The sequence below is a fragment of the Ovis canadensis genome, chromosome X (genome assembly GCF_042477335.2).
Source record: "Ovis canadensis isolate MfBH-ARS-UI-01 breed Bighorn chromosome X, ARS-UI_OviCan_v2, whole genome shotgun sequence".
Taxonomy (NCBI): Eukaryota; Metazoa; Chordata; class Mammalia; order Artiodactyla; family Bovidae; genus Ovis; species Ovis canadensis.
Window position 1 is genome coordinate 88,668,548 of NC_091727.1, and position 27,989 is coordinate 88,696,536.

The 27,989-nt window shown below is 41.4% G+C and overlaps 1 protein-coding gene across 3 annotated transcripts in view; it reads right to left on the minus strand.

The window, feature by feature from the left end:
• AFF2 (ALF transcription elongation factor 2) overlaps positions 1–27,989 on the minus strand; it is a 538,570-nt gene that overhangs the window by 431,608 nt on the left and 78,973 nt on the right. For 2 of the 3 annotated variants that reach the window (XM_070290611.1, XM_070290610.1), the window contains exon 1: positions 24,995–25,393. The exons of the other annotated variant lie outside the window; for it this stretch is intronic. The gene's annotated coding sequence lies outside the window, so the exon portion shown is untranslated. Of the gene's footprint in view, positions 1–24,994; positions 25,394–27,989 lie in introns of those variants that run through there. 3 annotated transcript variants of the gene reach the window in all.

A 27,989-nucleotide genomic window follows, 5' to 3' on the forward strand; every position in this document is an offset into this window, starting at 1 on the left:
TTCACATGAGGTGGCCAAAGTATTGGAGTTTCAGCCTCAGCATCAGTCATTCCAATGAACACCCAGGACTGATCTCCTTTAGGATGGACTGGTTGGATCTCTTTGCAGTCCAAGGGACTCTCAAGAGTCTTCTCCAACACCACAGTTCAAAAGCATCAATTCTTCGGCACTCAGCTTTCTTCACAGTCCAACTCTCACATCCATACATGACCACAGGAAAAACCATAGCCTTGACTAGACAGACCTTTGTTGGCAAAGTAATGTCTTTTGAATATGCTGTCTAGGTTGGTCATAACTTTCCTTCCAAGGAGTAAGCGTCTTTTAATTTCATGGTTGCAGTCATAATCTGCAGTGATTTTGGAGCCAAAAAAAATAAAGTCTGACACTGTTTACACTGTTTCCCCATCTATTTCCCATGAAGTGATGGGACCGGATGCCATGATCTTAGTTTTCTGAATGTTGAGCTTTAAGCCAACTTTTTCACTCTCCTCTTTCACTTTCATCAAGAGGCTTTTTAGTTCCTCTTCACTTTCTGCCATAAGGGTGGTGTCACCTGCATATCTGAGGTTATTGATATTTCTCTGGGCAATCTTGATTTCAGCTTGTGCTTCATCCAGCCCAGCGTTTCTCATGATGTACTCTGCATATAAGTTAAATAAGCAGGGTGACAATATACAGCCTTGAAGTACCCCTTTTTCTATTTGGAACCAGTCTGTTGTTCCATGTCCAGTTCTAACTGTTGCTTCCTGACCTGCATACAGGTTTCTCAAGAGGCAGGTCAGGTGGTCTGGTATTCCCATCTCTTTCAGAATTTTCCACAGTTTATTGTGATCCACACACTCAAAGGCATTGTTATAGTCAATAAAGCAGAAATAGATATTTTTCTGGAACTCTCTTGCTTTTTCCATGATCCAGCAGATGTTGGCAATTTGATCTCTGGTTCCTCTGCCTTTTCGAAAACCAGCTTGAACATCAGGAAGTTCACGGTTCATGTACTGCTGAAGCCTGGCTTGGAGAATTTTGAGCATTACTTCGCTAACGTGTGAGATGAGTATAATTGTGTGATAGTTTGAGCATTCTTTGGCATTGCCTTTCTTTGGGATTGGAATGAAAATTGACCTTTTCCAGTCCTGTGGCCACTGCTGAGTTTTCCAGATTTGCTGGCATATTGAGTGCAGCACTTTCACAGCATCATCTTTCAGGATTTGAAATAGCTCAACTGGAATTCCATCACCTCCACTAGTTTTGTTCATAGTGATGCTTTCTAAGGCCCACTTGACTTCACATTCCAGGATGTCTGGCTCTAGGTGAGTGATCACAGCATCGTGGTTATCTGGGTCATGAAGCTCTTTTTTGTACAATTCTGTGTATTCTTGCCACCTCTTCTTAATATCTTCTGCTTCTTTTAGGTCCATACCATTTCTGTCCTTTATCGAGTCCATCTTTGCATGAAGTGTTCCCTTGGTATCTCTAATTTTCTTGAAGAGATCTCTAGTCTTTCCCATTCTGTTGTTTTCCTCTATGTCTCTGCAATCATGCAGCAGCAAATACTGCCTGCGTTGGCGCTCCTGTTCCCTTTACCCAAGCCATCCTGTTCCTTAATTTATTCCTTCATTTTGCTGAACAAGCTTCCCAGGTGGCTCTAGTGGTAAAGAATCTGCCCGGTAGTGCAGAAGACATAACAGACTAGGGTGCAATCCCTGGGTCTGGAAGATCCCCTGGAGGAGGAAATGGCAACCCACTCTAGCATTCTTGCCTAGAGAGTCCCATGGACAGAAGAGCCTGGCAGGCTACAGTCCATGGGGTCACAGAGAGTCGGACACAACTGAGCTTTCATTGTCACTCTGCTGAGCAAAGACATCTTCTGATAGCTTACTGATTAGTTGGAAGTAAATTTTGTTTTCTGATCCTGAGTGTGTGAAAATGTCTTCCTACTACCCTCCCACTTGACTGAGAATTTGGCTAGGTAGGACTCTTAGGGTGGAAGGGATTTCCCTTGAGAAGTGTCTTCTAGCTTCCAGTGTTGCTATATAGTCAAACCCATTCTGATTTCCATCACTTTGTATGATACATGCTTGCTCTCCTGCCCATGCGCTCTCTCTCTCCTCCCTCCTTCCTTCCATTCCTTCCTCCCTCTCCATGTGTCTCCCTCCTTCCCACTGGAAGCTTCTGGAAATTTCTCTTTATCTCCTTTTGTCTGGAATGTGACAATGAGGCCTGGGGGAACCAGACTGGCAGTCTCTGAATGTAGTGGTGCTGGAGGCATGTGATCACTCATGTTCCTGTTAGGAGGGAAGAACCCCAAGACAACCATCTTCTGCCTTACCCTCTCCCCCGTTTTCTGCCATGGGGGCAAGATGGAAGGGTCCATGAGTGAGGGAGGGGAATTAGGGATCTAAGGTCTTACACAGCTTTCAACCAGTCCTCTATATTTTAGACCTTATTCACTCCCACTTGGAGGGAAATCTGGTATGACCAACTACTGGGCTTTTTAACAGCTGTGTGACATGGATCAATTATCAGCTTTTCCCTCTGCCAACTTAGGACTACAATTCCTAGATCTGCTCAGTAACTATTTGTCCAAGGTTTTCAAACTTCCCAAATTTTGCTATTTCCTCTCCCATCTTCCCAGTCCTTTGGGATGTATTCCCTTCAAACGTCCCTTCATAGCAGTTTTAGTGTAGTTTTGAGAGGGAATGAAATTAGATGCATGTGATCAATTCACCACTGAAAAAATTCAAAGCAGCTAATTCACATATGACAATCACAAGCCTCTCTCTCTCTCTCTCTCTCTCTCTCTCTCTCTCTCTCAAACATTAATTATGTGCTTGATATTACACAGTTAGCTTTGTAAACTGAGCAAGAACCTGAAATTGAGCAGACATAAACATAAATATAAAAGAGGTCCTGAAGCGAGTGTCCCAGATGCATTTCTGAATTGATTCCAGACATTATTGAGCCTTGCCCGGGCAGAGTGGCTCCAAAGGGCTGTGCTGTAGTTTGAAGCAAGGCACAGAGTCCATAGATGTTGAGGGCATCCTACTCACAGTTGCGTACACATGTCCTCAGCTCTTCAGCTGAGGCTGACGTCTCATCAGCTGAAATCCCCAGACTGGTCTTTTTCCTGCTGTGATCACTGCTAATAAACCATTTCACATGCACAGTTTACAGAGTACTAAAATATATATCGACTCATAGAAACCATCATGATGGTGGTCATCTTTACTTTCCACAGTGATGGTTAAGAGCTCAGCTCCAGACTCAGCATCACCTGGGTTAGAGTCTGGCTGTCACATTCATTATTTGTATGACCCTGACCCTGGACAAATTAGCCACTGTCTCTGAGCTTCCTATATAATGGAGATCACTATCATATTCAAACATCCTGAGGGTTTGAGGAAGACTAAAGACAATAATACCTGCGAAGCAGTCAGCATGTGGCTGGTACATGGGGAGCCCTGGATACATATTAGCTATTACCCTGATTCCCATTCAACAAATGAAAAATCCTGAGATTCACAATGGGATGTTACTCAGCTACTATGATGATCAAAATAGGGTCATCATACATTAACACATATATGTGGAATCTAGTAAAATTTATGCAAGAACCCTTATGCAGGGCAAGAATAGACATGCAGAGGCAGCAAACAGACACACAGACAAGGGGGGAAGGTGGGACAAACTGGGAGACTGGGATTGACATATACACACTTCCATGTGTAAAATAGATAACTTCCGGGAAGCTGTTGTATAGCACAGGGATCTCAGCTTGGTGCTCTGTGATGACCTGGGTAAGGGGGAGGACAGGGTGGAGTGGGAGGGAGGCTCAAGAGGGAGCAGATACATGTATACATATGACTGATTTACTTCCTTGTGTAGCAGAAACTAACACAACATTGTAAAGCAATTATATCTCAATATTTTTTTAATTTAAAACAACTTTTTTAAAAGAGAGCTGAAACGATTTCTCAAAGTTCACAATGCCAACCAGGGACAGAGACCAGGCTAAGAACTCTTGTCTTTGACTCAGAACCTCAGGCTACCACACACGTTTCTCACGGCTGGATGCAAAATCAAATCTCCTAGCGAGCTGGGAGAACACCTCCATGGAAAAGCATTCCCCAGAGATTTGGACTTAACTGCTCCAGATGGATTCTGGACACAGGTGTATTTCCCAGGCTCCCTAGGCAAGCTGATGCTAAGTCCACGTTGCAAAGCTATGCTCTTTACCTAACTCCCTCTTCAGTTCGCAGGTGGCCTTGAACTGAGTATGTCATCTACCACCAGGCCCTTATTCACACCTGTGTTCTAGACTCTTGGTCAGTACAGAGAAATGTGATCCTGATATACTATTTAGAAAAAGTGTTAAACAAAAAAGTGCTGCCCCTGCCCACTACTTGACCATTGCAGGAACTCACTGGTCTCAACAATTCCTAGCTGGTCAGAAATGAGTAGAAATGAGCATGTCAAGTTCCATCTACAGTCTTGCCAAGTTTTCCTGAACACACGGGGAGGTCATTCTGTGTGATCAGCCTGGGCCCCCTACAGGGTCTGCAGAATGATCTATTGCAAACACTGTTAGGGCAGGCTGAGGAGCTGAACTAAATTATCTCAGACAGGCTTCTGGTCTTGCAAGCCAGAAGGATACAAAGGGAGGCTGGATAAGGGGACAAGGGGGAAAATACCTCATGGCCACTTTGGGGGGAAAAGAAGACAGAAGAGGAAAAGCAATGGGCAGCCCAATATCACTGATGTCAGGGCCTGAGCACAGCTGAGAGCACATGTAGTTGAGGAGGTCAAGGTCACAGAACTGACTCCCCGGGAGGTACATGGCTGTAGGGCCGGGGAGGGGTAACCTGGGGGTCCAAAGGAAACTCAGGCCCCATCGCATATGGTCAGGCCAGCCTGGAGCAGGCCCAGAATCCCAGAACCTCACACATCATTCTTATCTTTAGCAACAAATGAAAGCTGCCGTCATACATTCAGGGAAACTTCGTGAAGGTCCAGCTGGAATTTGACACCATTAACAAATGTTTCTCTTCATTTTTGAAAAGTGCACTTGGAAAAAAAGTAGATTTTCTATTAATGGGCCATGGGCTTAACAAGCTTTCTTTCCATGACCCTCAGCATAATGACCTTGTCCACACATGAAATCAAAATAAAAGGACCAAAGTATTTTCTGTGGGGTGAAGAGAAAAATGGCTAAAAGGAACAAGATCATCCTTCAAGGAGCTTCTTCCATACTAAACCAAAATGAAGCTGCAGGGCCCTAACCTAGTTCCTCCAGCCCCGGGTAATTCTCACCTGCCCATCTTGGAACAAAATGTGCTGTTCACAGAACTGTAAGCCCTAGGCAGCATCTACTGGCCTCTTAGGATAAAAGACAATTGGCAGCGTCAGGCTCCTGAGCACATTTTCATAATCAGCCTGATCATGGGTGCACGGCAGCTGCTAGATTGATGGTGTTAGACAGGGAATAAAGAGAGATGCCAGGAGTAACCTCAGATCTGACATAACGAGGCAAACATCAGTCATTTGGCTAAAAGGCTCATAAAGGCTCCATCAGCTGTGACACCGGCGTCTGTCTTAGGCAAAGCTAACAAGGAAATGTGGCGGTAAGCGTCTTCGTTAGACAGGAACAAGTTGTGAGTGAGCTGCATTATTAGCGGGAGGGGAAAAAAAGAAGTCCTGTTGAAAATGGTGTGTTGTCTTGCTCTGATCAGAAATGATAGGTCTGTGTTTTGAAACAATTGTCTGCATGGAAAGATGTTTGTTTGAAACAGTTCCACTTCATTGGCCAAATGCTCAAGAGCACATAAAATTAGTACTTCAAAGGGGGCACTTCTAGAGAAGGCCACGTGACACAGAACGTCATCTTGGCCCTCTCAGAAAAGGAAGCTTCTTTGCTAATGATGCAATAAATCCAGTCCATGCCTCGAAGGAGGTGATCATGGTTGGAAGCCATTACATAAGGATTTAGATAATAATATACATGCCACAAGAATCACCAGCATATGCCTGACACTTTTTGCTATTTAAAGCACTTGAAACTGTATTTGGTCTCAAGCTTAGTGAGAAGAGCAGGGTAGAAATGACTATCAGCTTGATCCAGACAGAGAGAAACTAAGGCTCTTGTAAGTGAATTAAATTAGCTGAAGACCCAGAGCTGTTAGGACTGGGGCTGGGTCTGGAACCCAGGACTCCAGCCTCCAGAGCTCTGGAACTCTTTGCCCGTACAGTTGAGCCAGGGGACAGACTTGTGGACAAGCTTCCAGACACAGTTAAGTGTTCTCTCACTTTAAGCACTGCCTACAAAACTTGACATCAGCTCATGCGAAGAGTTAACTCATTGGAAAAGACTCTGATGCTGGGAGGCATTGGGGGCAGGAGGAGAAGGGGACGACAGAGGATGAGATGGCTGGATGGCATCACTGGCATGATGGATGTGAGTCTGAGTGAACTCTGGTGATGGACAGGGAGGCCTGGCGTGCTGCAATTCATGGGGTCGCAAAGAGTCAGACACGACTGAGCGACTGAACTGAACTGAACTGAACTATGATACCCTATGTTCCCCCTGGGCTTCCCTGGTGGCTCAGCAGTAAAGAATCCACTTTCCAATGCAGGAGACACGAGTTCGATCCCAGGGTTGGGAAGATCCCCTGGAGAAGGAAATATATGCCCCCTCCAGTATTCTTGCCTGGGAAAACCCATGGAAAGGGGATCCTGGTGGGCTATAGTCCATGGGGGTTACAAAGAGTTGGACAAGCCTTAGCAACTCAACAACAACAATTTTCCCCTACTCCTGGTGGCTCATGTGTGTGGATGGACCTTTGATTAAATATTATCTTTTGATAGCACCACCAGTGACAGCTGCACAGCAAGAATAGGAAGCTCAGGGGAAGGAAAATTAGACTGAACAGTTTTAGATGAGGATTGTTAATGTTTCGATGAACGTACAAGTTCATTAATATGGATATCTCTGTAACACCAGGTTGGCAGCAAGAGTAATTAAAAGAGAAAGAAAAAGAACCATCTCCTCCATTGAAGGCAATCAGAAACAGGGGTTCTAGAATATAAAGTGCACCCCCTTGCTGACCGGTATGCACAAATACTCTTTGAACGTAACATCTGTGTAGCTTCCAGATGATGATCCAGTCGTTCTGCACATGTGACCCTCCCCCTGCCTATGTTTACCCTTCTATCAAATCATAATGAAAAGTATCCATTTTCCTGAGTCTTGCCGGTAGGAAGCATTTCTTAAAGAAAAGAAACAAAATAAACGTGAAAATTCCTTACTTTGGTTATTGGTTCCTGTTGGGCTCTCTTCTGCCTCATCCTCGTGATTCTCTGGGGCTTCTAAAGAGAGCAACCCCACACCCTGTGCCAGTCTGGGGCCCTGAGTAAGGCAATGTCAGGGCTCACCCCCAGTTCTTAGCAGAGAATGGGGGTAAGAGAGAATGCCCCCATGGAGAATCACCAACATTCCCACGGCTCCAGAGATGAAAGGCAGAAAGAAAAGAGAGTGGGAGAGAGAAGGAAGGAAGGAGGGAAAGAAACACCTCAAAGTGAACAGATAGCGTGGCACTCACAGCACATGGTGCAGAGCCAGAAACCAAGCCTGGGCAGATGCCCACTCATCAGGACAGGAGAGGCTTAAAGAGACGCAGAGATAGAAAAGCAGTGGTGTCTTGTCTAGGCCCCCTGAGCAATCTAATCTTTAGACAAAAGGGAAGGGCTAATTACATATTGATGGATTTGCTTCTTTCCTTTTTTTCTGAATAGCCAATGGCTGTCTCGTCTTCTCAGACAGCCAGCAAATCCAAGAATAGATCTGTTCACACTGCCAACTCAGCTCTCAGTGGAAGGTAGTATATTTTAATGTCTATCCAACTACGTGTTTTGTGGTAATGATTAGCAGATGTCTTTGCTAAGGGAGAACTACACTCAAGTTCTGGAACCTTCTTGATGTGGAGAGCAGTTCTGTTACCAACCTCAGTGCTGAATTCATTGGTTTTGCTGAAAAGTAAATGCTGCAGCATTTGATTGGTTTACGTTCCTGCATTTCTAGGTGGGTTCCTCCATAGTATGGCTTTTTGAGCTTATAATCATATAAATTAAACATCTGCCTTACAGCTACACTATTTATAGTGGTATTTTTTTCACAGGTGACTTTCTACAATGTATTTGGGGTAACAAGATTGTTCTTTAGTGTAATATGAAGTTGGTGGAAGACAGCCTAGTTTTTCTGGAGCTGGTGAGATTTTCCTAGCAAGAAATGCATACTCTAGAGTCCCAGGTGATAGACTAAGTGGCAGACAATCCCAGGGCTTCCACAAACCTACCTGTGAGTGGGTGTGTGGATTACACGGCCACCCCAAGAACCCGGATGCAGTGGTATCTACACGAAACACAGTACAAGCCATATTTCAAACCTCATAACATGCCAACATGCAAATAAATAAATTCTCCTTTCCAAATGTCACCAGCTGGGTGATTCCCATGCAGGCACTGCCGTATTTTCCTGAAAGGGTAGAAGTGACAGTCACTCTCCTCTAAGTTTGAGCTCCCTGGCTTGCCGCATTCATATTCGGAACCTGCATGGAGTAACCCTTTGGGGATAGGTATTAATGAAGAAACGTGGTCATGCCAGAGCCTACTCTTTCTCTGAGAGCGAAGGGTACAGTCTGTTCAGAGTGGCTTTTTAATTTCTCACAATTAACCCTGCCAGAATTAACATCCATGGCACCAGTGACAGCAAATTGAAAAAGTCACATCAGCACAGAGCAAGGCCCCTCACTGCCTCCGTGTTTCCCCCTTCTGTTGAAAGAGGAAAGTTCTTGAAGCCTGCCAAGGTGATTGTCTTGTCACTGCACTGAGACCTGCTGGGCTAGGTAGGAGCAGGGCACTTTTCCAACTCTCCTGCTGTGAATTCCAACCTGGTTCGGCTCTTCACTGGCCATGTGCCACAAACATCCATGGATGGTCTGGACTCTGTCTCTTTTAGTCAATGACAGACAGAGGCCCATCTGATCTGCACGGTGAGCATGGAGGACCGAACTCTGAGTGCCTCATTGCATTCCTACAAGCCTGACTGGTGACTCTCCATTGAAAGACAGACCAGGGGTCCTAGTACACCCTTCAATCTAGCCTGACATCATTTCTCTCAAACATTCCAGGGCTGCTGCTAAGTCGCTTCAGTTGTGTCCAACTCTAGACTGCAGCCCACCAGACTCCCCCGTCCCTGGGATTCTCCATGCAATTCCAGGGCAGATGATTAGAAAAAAGAAGACAGGGGCCCACAGGTGACCAAAGAAACATGACTTTGCCCTGGTAAGTTAGTGCTTTGACATTTCTGCCTTCACTTATAGCACAACTTTTCCCAGTGAAAGGAAAGCCTACTCATCCATTTACACTCAAGTTGTGATTTTTTTTCATGTGGACAGGAAATGATTGGTCTGGGGGAAAAAATGTTCATGTGACCATTTATCTTGAATCACTGAACAACTGCACAGACTCACAGTGTTCTTTATTGGAATCCAGAAGTCATAGGTCATCTCTTCTCTTGCTTACAGAATGTTCCTTCTGGTTTGATCTCTTGGTGCAAAGTGGCAAATTCAAAAGTCGGAAGGGCTAACAAAGGGGAGGCCTGATGAAGTGACAGCTGTGGGACTCACACTGCCTGCAGCACAATCAGGCCTCTGCCAGGTTCCTAAAATGAAACTCTTAAAGCAACAGCACTACTGAGACTCCATTGTTTCAAATAGTGACCATAGCTGCCTCCCATAACTGCATTAGAGATGTCTACATTTGACACATATGAACAAATATTGCTGCTTCTGTATTAACATTGACATTTTATGAACTTGGAAAGCTACGCTATGTATATATCCACACAAATACATATACTGCCCAAGAGCTCATGCTGGAGACAGCAAAAGAGCATGCTATTTTCCTGCTGTTAAAAGTTCATTGTAGCACCATTTACAACAGCCAGGACATGGAAGGAACCTAGATGTCCATCGACAGAGGAATGGATAAAGACGCTGTGGTACATATATAACGATGGAATATTACTCAGCCATAAAAAGGAATGAATTTGAGTCAGTTCTAGTGAGGTAGATGAACCTAGGGCCTGTTATACAGAGCAAAATAAGTCAGAAAGAGAAAAAATATTGTATATTAATGCATATATATGGAATCTATAATGATGGTACTGATGAACCTAGTTGCAGTGCAGCAATGCAGATGCAGACATAGAGATATGGATACAGGGGCGGGGGAAAGGAGAGGTGGGATGAACTGAGAGAGTAGCACTGACGTATATACACTACCATGTGTGAAAGGGATAGCTAGTGGGAAGCTGCTGTCTAGTACAGGGAGCCCAGCTCAGCTCTGTGATGACTTAGAGCAATGAGGGGATGGGAAGGAGATTCAAGAGGAAGGGGATATATGTATACATATAGCTGACTCACATTGTTGTAGAGCAGAAACTAACACAACATTGTAAAGCAATCACACTCCAATTAAAAAATAAATTTTAAAAAGCCACTAACGACATCCCCCAAAAATAGTGTCAGGACTTGTGAAGACACCAGAGCTGACATACCCTGCTGCTCCCTGAAGACGACCTTGCAGACTGACTTTGAGGAGAAGCAGAAATACATGAAATTCAGACGTAATCAACAAGCCTGCCTGGGGTGCCTCCTACTGCCAAGTGCATGCAGGCTAACCAGGAGGGTGTAGGACGTGAACACACAGACCTGGACTAACAAGAAAACACTGAGTGGATCTCTAAGCATGCATGGAAAACAAACAAATCTCTAAACCAATACATCTGCTTTTTTCAATAAGAGGGCCCAGAACTCTGAATTCTATCTGTCCCTTCTCAAAGGTGTTTTGGGTGAGCCAGGCTGTGCAATTGAGTTCAGCCACTTTCCACCCTAGAGCTTCTTTCCCTTGGCAAAGACCTGAATGTAACTTCAGAGTGATGTTTCCTTTTAAGGACTCAAACTTTCAGGACAGGCCCTTTTTTTTGTGATCCAGTGCTGTAACGCTCCACAGTTATGCACTGCTGTGTGCTTTTTAGGGGTTATTAGCCCCTGTAAAGCCATACTTTTGTAATCACCTTTCTTTTTTCAATTATGAAATTTATTACATATTTCATGCTGCATATTACAAAAATTCAGAAGCTACTCACAGGCACTTTGATCAATAAAATATTCATACAGTAAAATGCATGCTTTTTTCATCATGAGTAATATGTTTAGAGTAATTTCCCATTGGTCATCCACTTTTGGAGTGGTCAGCCTTTCTGGCTTTGAAAATACTGTTAAGATCAAGGTAAAACTAAGAGCTCCTGCCTGTACCTACCAATCTCTTAAAATATGCAAAATGTTGGTCACATTATGTTACAAGTGTTTTTGTTTAATACAAAAGCCATCTCCCCTTCTAAGTTGTCTTAGTGAATCCCTAGCAGAGGGACAGACAAATGTGTGAGCTCCAGCGTAGAAGACAGGCAGTAAGAGTCTCCGACTGGGGCTGTGAGAGTAGCAGGCATTGCCACCTCCTTCACTGCTGGATCCAGTACCCAGAATGGAGTGCCTCCTAGAAGGTACCCAGTTCACAAACATTTCTTGGAAGAAACTCAGCAAGCAGGGAAACAAAAGGGAGGGAGGAAGAGAGAGAGAGAACAGAGAAAGAAGAAAGGGAGGAAAGAAAAGGAGAGAAGGAGAAAGGGAGGGAGAGAGGGAAGGAAGAAAGGCTGAACTTGATGTGTGACTTTGGGCAAGTCACTGATCATCTAAGCCTCACCCCCTCATTGGGTCAAATGAGGAGGGTGGACCAGATTATTTCTAATCCTGCCACCTCTAAAAGGTGGATTATCTCCATGATTTACAGAATTAAATCTATGATTCTGAGATGTAAATTGTCCACTGATGTCAGTGGGATACAGCTAATAAAAAAGTACTTTGCTCACCCATGAATATGCAAAAGTATTCACAAGAGCGCCCCTTATTAGTCCAGTATCTGTCCCATTTTCCAAACACTAGAAAATTCTTCATTTCAAATATTTAAACTGCACTGGAAAGATGAACTGGGTATATATTTGCTTAATTTGTAGACTGACAGAGCTCAGATTCGTAAGTGTTTCCATAGGTTTACTAAAACCCTTATCACCACTCAAGTTCAACAATTTCAGTATCATCCTCTTGAAATAATGTATACTAATAAGAAGGAAGAAAGCTCATGTCTCCTGAAATGAACACATGTGGAATACCAATCTCCTGAAACTCACAAAGCTTAAAAAGCATTTCCATCATGGTGTGACGGAGATTATCTTCCGCTATTTAAAGCACTGCTGCCACTAATTCCTCCACTTCCAAAATGGTCATCTCACAGAAGTGAGGACATTTAAGTTTTTCCAAGTCTCCAAAACCCCTAGAAGTCAAGGCTAGTTGACACTTTGTGTTTGTAGATCTAGTACTTATATTACAACATGAATATTTGCTCAAGTTTGGAAAATATTCTAAAATCATACAGTTCATCTGAATGCACATCTACCAAAACCAGGTTACTGGTATGCTCACAGTTGTACTGTATCCCAATTAGATGTTTTCTCTATTACATCCCACTACACATGCTAAGGGGCTTCCCTGGTGGCTCAGCTGGTAAAAAATCCACCTACAATGAGGGAGACCTGGGTTTGATCCCTGAGTTGGGAAGATCTCCTGGAAAAGGGAATGGCTATCCACTCCAGTATTCTGGCCTGGAGAATTCCATGGACTGTATAGCCTATGGGGTGGCCAAAAGAGTCGGACACAACTGAACGACTTTCACTTCACTTCATAGATGCTAAAGGAGTTGACCAGAAGTGGGGAACTATCATTATTCATTCATCTGCTTTGTCCTAGGGCCACTGACCAACTGATATCTCTACCTCCCTCTCATTCTTTGTCTCTGTCTCTCTTTCTCTCTGTCTTTTTCGGTCTCTCCTTCCCTTTCTCTCTCCTTCTCTCTTTTTTTCATGTAACAGCAGAAGCTGGTTAAGCAATGATTTAACTCAAGGGAGTTCATATAAATACCACCCCCCCACACACACATCTATACATTAATTTGAAGTCATCAATAACACTCCATTACCCACAAAATAAATTCAAACTCCTTGATCTGATACCTAGGATCCTCCACTTAGAAGTTATGTGACCTTGTACAAATCACTTAACGTCCCTGTGACTCAATTTGCCCTCATTTGTCAAGTGGGGATACCAGTGATACTTATTTCACAGAGTTGGTGAGAGGAGTAAGTGAATAGATATATGGAAACCACATAGAAGAGTGACCAGCACACAGGAAGCCCCATATAAATATTAGCTACTATGTTGCTCCCGTCACAGTGGAGTCTCAACATAATTTTGGGCTCTGTTTCTGACTGCTCCCATCTTGAACATTCTGGCTTATTCATGCTTCTTAAGGTATAGCCCCTGCTTTCCTACCTTTGTGCTATAAATAGCAAATATTTATGGAGAGCATATTATGTGCCAAGCACTGTGCTAAATGTTGCATGGATTACCTCATTTAAGCTTCACAGGATCTCTGTGTGAAAGGCACCATTCTCCTTCCATTTTACTGATGAAGGTAAGACACATGGGAGGGTAACAGACTTGACCATGCATATATGCATGCTAGATCGCTTCAGTCCTGTGCAACTCTTTGTGATCTCATGGACAGAACTGTCCATGGGGATTCTCCTGGCAAGAATACTGGACTGGGTTGCCATGCTCTCCTCCAGGGTATCTTCCCAACCCAGGGAGTGAACTCACATTTCCTGTGTCTCCTGCATTGTAGGCGGGTTCTTTACCCACTGAGCCACCTCGGAAGCCCATGCCTAAGGTCTGAGGTGGAGTGTTAGTCACTCAATTGTGTCTGACTCTTTGTAACCCCAGGGACTGTACCATGCCAGGTTCCTCTGTTCATGGGATTCTCCAGGCAAGAATACTGGAGTGGATTGCCACGCCCTCCTCCAGGGGATCTTCCTGACTCTGGGATCAAAGCTGTGTCTCTTGCTTCTCCCGCATTGGCAGGTGGGTTCTTTACCACTAGTGCCACCTAGGACTTTACCATAACAACTGTGTTAAAAGATGGCAGAGCCAGTGGTGAAATCCAGGCAGACCAGCTCCTGTGCTCTCCTCAAAACTACTGGGATATACTGCCTCTGTTGGTACCCACTGTCTGTCCCACTTCCCTCCATGGCTTTCCCTGCCCCTCACCTATCCGTGTGCTCTGCAAATCATCTCAAATCTCATCTTTTAGACATCTGCCTCCCAGGCCAGTCCTTGGAGCTCTTCAACTCACGACCTCCTTGGAAACTGGGACGCTCCATTTATCGTATAATCTAATATGCTAGAACAGAGCCTCTATTTTCTTGAATTCTGAAAGATCTGACTTTCTTTTTGTTCATGTTTGGCTTCTTTCTCCAATTAGATCTGATGCTCTTTAAGGTCAGGGCCTGCATCTCATGTTTCTTTTATATCCTAAAGAGCACTTGGCACAAAGTAGAAACTCAGTAAAAAAGTGATGATTTGATTTAACCCCCGTGACACATAACTAGGTCAAGCTGACCCTGGCACCACATTTTTGCAGCTGTTAAGCAGACGTAATAAAATTCAGGTTTTCAATTCTTTCCTTGATTACTCAATTATTACATCAGCCATTTTCCTAGTTTTCTATTTTGGATGATATTGTTTCCTCTGCATTATCTGCCATCAGTTTAAAATGTATCCTGGATTCTGGAATTTGAAAATAAGTTTCAGAAGAAAAATAAAATGACCTTTTTAGGTAAAGAAGCAATAAATTATTTGAAATTTCTTTATTAGAGCTTTGTTTAATTAAAATAAGCTTTAAAATGAGGACAAGCTCTATGAACTGATTTGGAGTAAGGTCCAAGATTATATTTTCAAGTGAAAAAGTTCTAACACTTGGAACCATGTTAATGTTTCACAATGATTTCAAAAGAAGAATAATAAATTCCAAGACTCCAAAAGAAACAAATGAACTGAACTGTATTTCAAATAAATAACATAACCACACTGTGCAAGGAGTTGAGGGGAAACAATTTTCACAATGTACCTTTAGGCTAAAGAAAAGAAATCTAAGCAAATGCTGTATTCTAGTCAGCAGGCTTCTTTTCATAGTGCCATGGGTTAGCAATTCTGGAACTTCTTTTGGTGGATTTTAGAATTGAGCAAATAAGTTAATATATGGAAAGTAATGGGATCCAGGTTTTTTTATATCAGAAAATAAGATTATAAATATGGAAAAGGAAAAGGACAGAGTGAACTCTATGGTGTCAGATGGGAATTAGAGGAATGAGTGAAAACTCATGGTTTTTAATGTGTGTGTGCCTATGTATGTACAATATACACATACTGAAGTTTATATGAATATATACTGAAGTCTACATGAAAGACAGATAACTATAGAAATGCATAATAGATGTATGAATACATGTGTGTATGTACATATGTACACATCTGTACATGTATGTTCTAGCTTTATCTGCTTAGAACCAATTGCATCTCAGTAGCAATAAGCACATGGAGTGCCCAGATCTTGGTTTTTAAACGTCATTTTCCACCGAAAGTCTTCTTTGGAAAACAACTGATTTCAGGGCTGGAACAGAGAAAGTACAAGATGACCCAGGGTATTTTATGCATAAAGTAAAGAAAGACTTAAAGAATGATGGGGCTGCGTCAAAAGGACATGCGAACCACGTTATTTGGGCTCTCACTCAAACGGAACAATTCGAGCATCAAAACACATAGCAATAAAGGATTACAACCCATTGAAAAATGTCAGAATCCACAGTGAAAGATAGGGGAAAAAAGGAAGGGAAGGAGGGAGGGAGGGGAAAGGGAAGAGAAGAAAGTTTGTCTTCACTGTAGAGAGCCAACAGAAATATCAAAAGAACTATGAAATTTTTTTTTTTTTTTTTGAAAAACAACCTTTTATTTCGTATAGGGGTATAACCAATTAACGGCAATGCGATAGAACTATGAAATTTTAAAAATCACCATTTGGCATCCACCCCAATAACTGATTCGATGGAATCATTAATGAATCATCAACAAATGCTAATTCAATGGATTTTAATATATTCACAAGATTGTGCAGCCATCACCACTAATTGCAGCACATTTTTTATTACTCCAAGGAAAACCCTGTACCCATCAAGCAGTTACTCCCCATTCCTCCTCCCTCAGCTCCTGACAACCACAAATGTACTTTCTGTCTCTACAGACTTATTTATTCTGGACATTTCACATAAATGGAATCATACAATATATGGCTGTTTATGACTGGCTTCTCTCACTTAGCATGATGTTTTCAAGGTTCATCCATGTTGCAGCATGTATTAGAATTGCATTTCTTTTTAAGGTAAATCATACTCCATTTTATACATAGAGCATATTATTTTTTATCCATTCATGAACTGATGGGCATTTAGACTATTTCCACTTTGGGGCTATATGAACAATGCTCATGTACAAATGTCAGTGTGTATGTGTGTTTTCAATTCTCTTGGATATATTCCTAGGAGTATAATAATTTCTGGATCATATGGAAATTTTAGGTTGAACTTTTTGATGAACCACCAAACATTTTTCCACAGCAGCTGTACCACTTTATATTCTCACAAGCAGTTTATGAGGACTCCAATTTCTCCATTTCCTCATCAACACTTCTTATTGAATATCTTTTGGGTTCTAGCCATTCCAGTGGGTGTAAAGTGAGATCTCATTGTGGTTTTGATTTGCATTTCCCTGATGATTAATTATGTTGAGTATCTTTTCATGTACTTATTGGCCATTTGTATATCTTCTTTGATGAAATGTCTATTCACATGCTTTACCCATTTTTAAATTGGGTAGTGGGTGAAGCTTTGAGGAGAAGCAAGATAATTTACATAGTCTCAAAGTATCTCCCTACAAGATACTTATAAATTACAAAAGAGAAAGTGCTTACTTTACATGTAGGAAGCTGTACAGGGGGACACCTTAACGTGGTGCTCAAAGTTAATATTACTAGTAGGGCACAAGCCAACAGCATGTCCCCCTGATATGAGGCAGAGAGAAGAACAAAACTGCACTTCTGTGATATTACTGCCAATAGCACATAAGCTGAATCTAATCATAGGAAAACGTCAAACAAACCCAACATGAAGGACACTCTGAAAAATAACCAGCTTGCAATCTTCAAAAATATGAAGGTCACAAAATAACAAAGAAAGACTAAGAAATGTTTCCAGATTAGAGGAGACTAAAGAGGACATAAAGATTGCATGTAAAACATGATCCTCAAATTTCTATTACTATAAAAGGACAGTATTGGGAAAGTTTATAAAACCTGACTATCTCTAAATTAGAGAATATATTGTACCATTATTAACTTTGCTTATGTAAGAGAATGTCTTTCTTTTCAGGAAATATACATTCAACTATTTAGGGGTAAAGAGTACCATGTTTATAACTTATTCTCAATTCAGAAAAAGTTAGATAAACAACAGAGAGAGAGAGAGAGAACAAATTAGATGTGGTCAAATGATAACACTGGGGAAGCTGGGTGACAGGTATATGGGAATTCTTTGCACAATTCTTGCAATTTTTCCGTATGTCTGAAAGCATGAAAAATAAGTTAAAAGAAAAAAGTGAACTTTAATAATAGTGTATAGCTCATCTTTCTTGTTATTTACATTAAGAGTTAAGTTGTTTAATTTTAACCCACTGATCTAAGGTCTTCTTTTTTAAATATAGCTGTTAGGAGCTTATTCCTTCAACAAAGTTGCTAACTTCAAGTAATTTCCTTAAAAAAAATTCCGGCCTTTCCACAACTCGATTAAACCATCATTTTAAAGAACAATAAAATTATATTTTTCATTTGAACAATTTTTACCTTAAAAGAAATATCCAATGACCTGGATTTTTAGGGGAGGGGATTCTTTTACAAAAAGTGCATGTGCTTACTCTAAGGATAAGCCCCCTATAAGCTGAGATTCTCACAAGCCGAGCTCAGTGTGATAAACACAGACCTCAATGGCTCATAACCAGTAGCAGCCATCTGGCAACTAGGAAGCATTGGGCACAAGGATACTGAGTATGAACAGACAAGTTCACCCAGGCCAATCTGGCCCTTCTTGGAGAAACAGCTTAAGTGATAGTTTCATAGCAGTACCTTAGTTATAAGCAGTAGAGCATGTCTGGCTCAGATTGAAGTCTCTGAGCAAATACCAACTTGGCAGGCGAGGAGATAGCTTAGCATTGGAAAAATTTTAAAGCCACATGTTATCCCTAAAATATATGCTAGAGATTCAAGGCCCAAAGGAAATTAGCTTAATGTAACTGCAAAAGAAATGCTTCCCATCTTCTCTGTGTCACCCCAAGCACAAGAAGAACCCCACACCAAATCTTGGCCCCTCTGCTTGTCATTCATAGCATCTCACAATACTGATGCTAAAGAAATATTCACATTTTATCATGGTTGTTCAACTACCTTGCAGACTGAATGCAATAAAGCCAAGCCAGTAGTTTCATGACAAGCTTTCTAGGCACAGTCACAAAACATAAAACTATCTTTAACCTGGTTTTCACACGCTGTGTGCCATGATCGCTCTTTAATTTTATTTAGTCCAGTTTTCATGTAGGTCTGTGTGCATCAACAGATTCTTGCTATATTATTATGCTTAATAAAACAAACATGAAACAGCATTTATGTTGGGGGCATAAATGACTAATAGCATCATTTAAATATATTACTACAGACAACTCTCTTTTTACGATGGCAAATGACAACAATCACTTTATTTTTCCGAACACGGGTGGCTGTGATATACATGTAGCTGATAAAAGCCTGTTATTCCCTGAACTAAATTGTGCTTGGCCTTGCACTGAACTCAGAGAAAATTGTGCACATGCAGCTCAGGTAAAATTTAGCTCCAGAGAGATGTGTGTACAACTCCAATGTTATTTACAGACAAAATATATTGGAGACAATCTGGTAACAAATACGGAGGCTATATTCAGCCATTTCAGTCATCAATTACAGACAAACTTGGATTTTCACTTCAACATATGGAGACTAACAGTGGTGTTTAACTGTCACAACAAAAACATTTTTATTTTAAATTACTCTTTGATTGTGTCTGTGGCTGCATTTCTGATCAGAGACACATTTTCCATAAGTTTACAAGGGCCCTGGTGTCTGATCCTTCAAAACAGGTCAGCTACAGCTCTCGTGCGGCATGACTCCAGGGGAGCTGACCCCAGCCTAGAAACAAAGTCTGCAACTTAGGTAGTACTCAAGCTCAGCCTCTGGGAAAAGGTATCATTTCTGGGGGAGCCCCTAGAGCAGGTCTCCAGGGGAGATCTTTTCATTTGTAATTAATTAAGGTGACAGTGGCCATTTTGGGGGGAGAGGCATATCTTCCGAAAACACTTGCTTAAGAGTTCAGCTTCTAGTAATATTTACATCACTGGACATTCTCTACCTTTTTTTTTTTTTTCTTCTTCTTCACTTTAAAGTCCTACAGTGAGAAATTTCAAAATTGCTCCATTTTTAAAATCAATATGTTTCACAGTCTGTATTCAAATATCTTTGTCTTGCAGAGTGCTACCTAGGTGACAAACCTGATGTCCCATGATGTGGTTTTCTTTTCCCCAAACTAGACCACATCTAGAGGTCGCCCAAATCATCCAAGGTCACAAAACAAAACCAGCCTGACAAATCTTCACAGAGTTTGAAATGAAACCAACAGTGTTAGGAGCGTTATGGGGCAACTCCTCTGTGCTAGACACTGTCCAAAGGGTAGGGATAGAAAAAGAAAGAAGAAAGGTCCTTGTCCTTAAGAACCGTACAGTTTCACACACCTGCCGGGGCTGGGCATAGTCTGCTCAAAGGCATCTGGTTCTGTATGGGAGGTGTGGGTACCACGAGAAAGAAGAGATGATCCTCAAACACTACCTTCCCAGATCAGTAGGAAAAAGCTAGAAAAAGTGATGAGGGAGAGGGAAGGTGCTGGGCTGCCATTGTCCTTCAGAAACAATGAAGGAGAGGAAGGATTGGGGTGAGGAAGTGTAAAGAAACAGCCTTAAGGATACAGCTGGGAGAGATGGGAATAAGTCAACAAGCCCTTGCAAACAGGTAAACTGCATAAATACAGCTCACATTTCCAAAACCAAAAACCATGAGCAAAATGATACCAGAAAGGGCACTTGGAATTCGAGGTGTTTGGAATTTTCTGACTGGATCAGTTCATATATATATATTTTTTAAAAAGGCCAAAAAGCTACACTAAGTGTAACACAAACACATAACTAAATCGAAACAGTAAGATAATGCACTGACTGTGGGACCAGAAAAAGGACTGGGGGCTTCTGCTGCAGCCTCGGCACAGCGTTTGTCTGGTAATTCCAAAAAGAATCGCAGAGGAGCTGCAACTTATCAACAGATGGATGGAAGCCGGGCCAGCAATGCAGCCGGAATCCTAATTAAAGCCCAGGCACAGTCTGAGAGGTGCAAAGGAGGTGGGGCCTCAAGCAAGTGAGACACTGTGGCATTGTTGTCAGGACATCTGGGGGAAAGACAATACAGCTGCACGAATTCACCCGAGAGAAAGGATCTCCCGAAGACAAGAGGAGAATCAGGGGCTCCAAGGAGGACCCCATGGCTCAGGGGTACTTGGCAGGCAGGAGCACAGAACCAAATAGTCCACACATTTCTGTGAGAAAGTCCATTTTTAAAAAGCAAGCAGAAAACTTGAAGTAGTAACAAAAATAGGTCTTTGCTTTCCTTAATCCTTTTTAATCTTCTAGTCTTGGTTAATGGTCTTGCTAATCACTTCCTTTATCAGTCTAGGAAAGCAGAGGCTTGGAAGTCTTAGACACTGAAGCTGTTTGTGGAATAAACCTGAGCAAATAAGAGTATAACATGGTTTATGAAACCAGAGGGTTTGTACTCTATAAATAACTTCCATTTATTCTTATTCTTTACACGTACACTACTACTGAAGACTGGATGATAGCTTTTTGCTCTTGCCTGGTTGACTTCTTACACACACACACATACACACACACACACCCCCAAGGTAATGATGATATTGATTCTGAAGAGACACTTTTTGAGACAAATAAAAGAGCCATGCAACTGCTCTAACAGAACAGTTTATAAACTTCATGGGAAAACTGTAGTCTTTTTGGTGAATAGCAATTGTCTAATACTTGAAAATCCTGTATCCTAATATCATCAGAGGTTTGGGGCAGTGATAGAAAGGATGTGATACCTTAGAGATACTCAACACAGTGAGTGGTCTATGCTATTTTCTTGTAAATTAAGTTCTACATTTTCTCTTTAATAAAAAAGTAATAACCTGTGATCATGAACAGCACTAGAAAAAGTATGAAAACAGAAGTTTGCATCTGAAAACATCTCAATTAAACAGAGTCCAAATACACAGGGAAAGAAACCAATTAACCGATTCAAACACAAAGATACAAAAAAATGTATGATGAAGCATGGATTAGTTTCATACTCTTCAAAACCAACATATAAATAGGCCCATAATCACTGCACTGAGCTTGAGGAATTGGGGAGAATGCTTTTGTCTTTGGGGGATAGTCACCTCTTTTGGTTAAATGTTATATTCAAAATGTGCCTAATTCTTATAATCCAAATATGTGGCACTGCTTGGGTTTCCATGACTACTGCTCTGAAAATCATATTAATTATTCAAGAGGTCCATGCCATTCTCCCTGCATGCCCTAAGGAATGCTGGGAACCGCAACATGCCATTAGAAAGGGAATAGCTGTTAAACAGACTGCATGACCAAACCTAAATAGGAAAGTTATTCCCTTCAAGTCCTGACATCGTCCTGATAGCATTAAGCAGTATTATTTAAACTCCTTGAAACAAAACGCAATGAGCAAATGCAAGAGTTTTGCTTCACATTTAATATCTTTACAATCTTTGTAAGACCATAAAAGTGTAGCCTCTGCTCATTCCTCTGATAGGATCTTATTTTCAACCAAGTCGGCTGCCTTGCATAGGACAGCACTCATTTCTATGAAACTTTCCCCTTAAAGGCTGCCATTTCAACACTGCAGAACTTGGAGGAAATCAGATAATCAAGTTAATAAGACAAATTGTGACTAGGCAGCTGGGTGCCATACCCGCCGATGGCTGAATACCACAATAACCATAATTTGTGCAGCCTGTGATCTTGCCTTCATCATAAATAACATTATCAAAGCAGAGGCAGGGAGGTCTGAGGGTAGTCAAGCAACATGCACACTGCTACTGATTTCCTGTCAAAGCTAAACTCACAGTGTCAAACCTGCAGCAGGGCAATGAGGGGTGTCATCAGCCCAATTACTCAAAGATGAGGAGGGGAGCGAGCAGCTATCACTACATGCTCTTGAGCTCCTTCGGGGTCACAGACGCTTAGATACAACATTTGCATTTATTTTCATTTGCATTTATTATAATATAATTGTATATTGCATTAGAGCACTGTGTAATGCTTATATGACATGTTATATTATTATATATCATTTTAGATTACTAGATATTATATTATTCTTTGTCTTTATTAGCAAAGGAGACTGATTTTCTAAGAGATGACTATTGCAATGAGACACAAGTCAAAGTTTCTGAGTAGAAGTTTCAAGGTCTCTGATTTAGGACACTTACAGAGATTTACACACTTATTCAGCTTCATTAATACTGTGTTCTTATTTATGATGCACATACAGGGTGGAAAAAAGAACTGCAAATTTTCCAGCAGCAAAGAATGTGAGAGAAATCAGGGTGATTTGAATACACTGAATTCTGTACTGCATAATCTTGTAATCAAATTTCAAAATAATGTGATAAAAAATTATACCCTGTGGAAATGTAATCACCTGCCACAAGTGATAAAGAAATAAAATCAAATGATATGTAACAATTATCTAAAACATAATGAACAGTCTATTTGCTAATTAAAGGGAAAACATATAATGTATTATAATTACTATTCAATATTTAGTAATATAATTTCTCTATAGTTAACTTATGAGCCTTTTTGTGAATTAAATGCTGATAGAAAGGAGTGAAAACTGTGATAAATGCTTACCCCACAAATAAACAGCCTTTATTATTAATTATTCTTCCCATCAACCAATTACCACTCAAATTGTCAGAAAGCTAATTACAGCAGGAAAGCCAACTTGCAAAATCTATTTAGTGAGATTTTAATTCAATTCAACTACTATCTATTGAACCTGTTAGGCAAAATACTCAGTGCTGTTCAAGACAAAAGAAGTATGGCTCTCATTTACTGAGGGGCTTCATGTCCTTCTCGTGTCCCAGGCACGGTGCTCAGCTATGAGGCACACACAAACTTCCCCAGTCCTTCAGCACTATGCATGTATTCATTAATCTGCACAATATCCCAACAGAGGCAGGTAATACTATCCATAAGGACTTCTGAGACCCTGTTTCATCATCTCCAAGATGGAAATACTAATGTGTACTTCTTAGATTTTTGCTGAGCCTTAAATAACAAGGTAAGTAAAAAGCGTGGTCCAGTACCAGGAAATTGTAGTTATTATTAGATATTAACAGGTGAGTGAAGGCTAAGGTCAAAGCCACTTGGCACTGAATTGTTCAGTCATTTGACGAAGCAGGCAGGCAGGGAACAGCACCACCAATTCAGCCCACCATCCCCTGTCTGAGAAGCAGCATACTCAGTCACATCCCCTTCCATGAACAGTTTGACCCAAACAAAAATAAACAAGTTGCTGGGCTACAGAACGAGTCCTTGCGTTCCTATTATAAAGAGCGATTTCCAGGTCACTGACGGGGATCAAAGCGACAAGACCAAGAGCTGTGGCCAGGGCTAAGTTTGTTGTGCTGCTGCCTACAAGAGGCCATGAATCATAATGAAGAAGCCACTAACTTTGGCTTTGTCAACACCAACATTTCTAGGGCTATTCAATCAGCTCCATTCACAAAGCCCCAGCACTCCCTTTTGTCACCAGGGTGGAAGAGCCAGAAGTAATCCACGTATCAGGCAATCTGGTTCATATATTGGTGAGAATTAAAGATATACTGCCGAGAATGAACAAGCTGTTGCAGATCACTGCATATTTTCATGAGCCACCAGGACACGACAGACAGGTTACTGATTTTTAGGATTCAGACAATAATAAAATCTAGTTGTGGCTAAATCCTTACTGAACATTATCCTTTCTTTGGATGATTCAGGTCATCATAAACCCTGACGCTGCTGTGGGAAATAGAGATTGGGCTAAATCTCCACTATCCTTGTGATATAACCTCTCTATTTATTCTCTTAAAAGATTGTTGGCTTATTCTTTGTCTCTTCTTTATCAACGCAGAGTACATGAGGCTAAGGGGGAAAAACACAGCTCTATGCTTTTCACTTTGGATTCCATGAAATGAAAATTTGCCAAATATTTTTAGTTACAATTGTCAGATCAGAATGTGATGGTTAATACTGAGTTTCTTATTAAATTATGACTTTTCTTTCTCCTCAAATTATACAAAATATTCCAGCGTTTGGCATCTTTTAAGCTTCACTTTCTAGAGGATAAAATTTAAAATCTCAACATTATTAAACCTGAACTTGTTTCCAGGACTGCAAAAAACACTAAATTCCCCATGTATGGAAATAAGAGAGATGGTAACCTTCCTCCCCACATGCTTTAAAAAAAATAAAAAAGCAACCCATAATAACCCTGATGTTTAATTCAAACAGACTCTAATTTCAATGTCTTGTCTATGCCATTCTTGGGGACAAAAATTTTTGTCACCATTTTAAAGAGCACAAGGTTGGTATCAACTTGCATTTCACAGACACACACATAAGAAGCTATACAGTAGCCTAGAATTCCAACTTCCTCTCCATTCCACAATCTTTCCCCCAGGCTTTTAACTCACCACACTGATCTTAGGCATTCTTTATCTTGCTTGCTCCCCCTCTAGTGGAGGTGCTGGGCACCGGGGTCCCAGAGGCTTGAAGGAGGCTAAATGGCTGATTGTCCAACTGGAAAGACAGCAAACCACTGCGTGTTGACTGCCACTGCTCGCTGGCCCAACACTGAAACCTTTCTGTCTATCTTCTTCCGGAAGACGGTGACTCTTATCTAACTAGACTGCTTAATGTGTTCCAATGTGATTTCCCTAACAAATTTCTAAGTCTGCCTGCTATTTATTAACACTATGCCGTAGCAATTCTAAATGCCAATGATAAAATACTCCTCCTTGGAAAAAATTGTGTTGGGCTAAGGTGTAAGCAAAGAATCTAGCTACTGTTTCAATGAATCATCAATGAACAGTAAAACTAGCAAGTGAAACTTTTTTTGGCAATGGAACTGTGTACAAGCCCCTGTGTCCTTGTACTTTGAAGTAAAATGCTGACTCAAGAGGTAATGATTGGGAAATGTAAAGATGTAGAAACAAAGAAGTGCTGTTGGACTAGGGAACTGGTAACAATTTAGACTATAATTCTGCCACATAGCAGAACCACCCCCAAACTCCTGGTTCCCTGAAAGATATAGATAAAGGCTTGACACACATTCCTAAGTTGTTTTCACAGGAAGCAGACCCTCCTCCAGATGAAAACTACTGACCATAAGAACATAGACCCTAGACTGGCTGAAACCAGAAGGTTGATAATATTTGAAACTTCACCTTGATGCCAACAGATTCAAGAACTATCCACAAGCTGATCACACCCTGCTCCTTGAACACTATAAAACTCCTCACTACCCCTTCCATGGTGGGTCACACAGTCTTTAGGGCATTAGCCCACTGTGGCCCCCTTTGCCTGGCAAAGCAATAAAAGCTACTCTTTTCCACTTCACCCAAAACTCTATCTCCATGTTTCTATTCAGCACTGGTGAACAGAGGCTGAATTTTGGCAACAGAAACAGTTTTACTGAGATATAATTCATAAAAATACGATTCACCATTTTAAAGTATAGACTTCAGTGGCTCTTGTACAGTCACAGAGATGTGCACTCAACACCACTATCTAGTTCCAGAGCATTCCATCACCCTCTCCAAAAAATTCCTGTACCTATTAGCAGTCACCCTCCATTCTGCCCTTTCCCCAACTCCTGGTAACTACTCTATGGATTTGTCTATTCTGGTTATTTTATATAAATGAAATTGTACAATATATCACCCTTGGGTCTGCCGTCTTTCGCTTAGCATAACATTTTCAAGGTTCATCCACATTGTCAGTTCAGTTCAGTCACTCAGTCGTGTCCGACACTTTGTGACCTTATGAATCGCAGCACGCCAGGCCTCCTTGTCCATCACCAAGTCCCGGAGTTCACTCAGACTCACGTCCATTGAGTCAGTGATGCCATCCAGCCATCTCATCCTTTGTCATCCCCTTCTCCTCCTGCCCCCAATCCCTCCCAGCATCAGAGTCTTTTCCAATGAGTCAACTCTTCGCGTGAGGTGGCCAAAGTACTGGAGTTTCAGCTTCAGCATCATTCCCTCCAAAGAAATCCCAGGGCTGATCTCCTTCAGAATGGACTGGTTGGATCTCCTTGCAGTCCAAGGGACTCATGTATCAATACTTTATTCAATTTTGTGGCTGGATAATATCCCATTGTATGGATAAAATATTATTTTGTATATCTTTTCATTAGGTGATGGACATTTGCATTGTTCCTATATTTTGGCTACTGTGAATAATACTGCTATGAACACTGATGTACAAAGTTTTGCATGGACATATGTTTTCAACTCTCTTGGATATATTACTAGGAGTAGAATTGCTAGGTTATATGGTAATTCTAGTATTCTTGCCTGGAAAACTCCATGGACAGAGGAGCCTGGCAGGCTGCAGTCTATGGGGTCACAGAGAGTCAGACATGACTGAATGACTGAGCACAGCACAGCACAGCAAGGTAACTCTATGTTTAACTTTTTGAGTAACTGCCCAATTTCCACAGTAGCTGCACCACTTTACATTCCTATCAGCAATGCATAAGGATTCCAATATCTTTGCAACTTTACCAACACTTTTTAGTGTCTTATCTCTTAGAGCAGTGCCATCCTAGAGTGTGTGAAGTGGTAGCTCATTGTGGTTCTGATTTGCATTTCCCTGATAGCTAAGGATGTTGAACATCTTTTCATGTGTTTATTGGTCCTTTGCATACTTTCTTTGGAAAAAAGTCTATTCAGAGGTTTTGCTCATTTTTGACCGGGTCATTTCTCTTTTGATTATTGAGTTATATTTTTTCTTTATATACCAATACCTCATCAGATATGTGACTTGCAAATATTTTCTCCCCTTCTGAAACATCTTTTTACTTTATTGATGATGTTGTTTGAAGTTCCCTATCAATTTTTTGATAGGTGCTTTGGCACTTCCCAGGTGGACCAGTGGTAAAGAATCTACCTGCAATGCAGAAGACACAGGAAATGCACACACATAATTTTAATTAAAATAATCACTAATGCCTCAGGCTGAATAATATTTTTTCATAGTTTGTAAAAGTGCTTCCTATATATAGATGGACCTAGAGATATAGTTTTACTAACAATGACCCTCTGACCCCGTGCTAATCCTTAGTTAGTGCCTGCTCAGTCACTCAGTCATGTCTGACTCTTTGCAATCCCATGGACTGTAGTCCACCAGGCTCCTCTGTCCATGAGATTTTCCAGGCAAGAATACTAGAGTGGCTTGACATTTCCTTCTCCAGGGGATCTTCCCAACCCAGGGATCAAACCTATGCCTCCTGCATTGCAAGCAAGGATTCTTTACCCCTGTGCCACCTGGCAAGTCCATCCTAGTTAGTTAGATTGGACCATAAATACTTTATGAGGTGTCCATCTGTCCTTAGGACAAAGAAATTCCTCAAACTTCCCAGAAAACTTTTTGTAGCTTTACAATGATCATGCTGCATTGTGAATA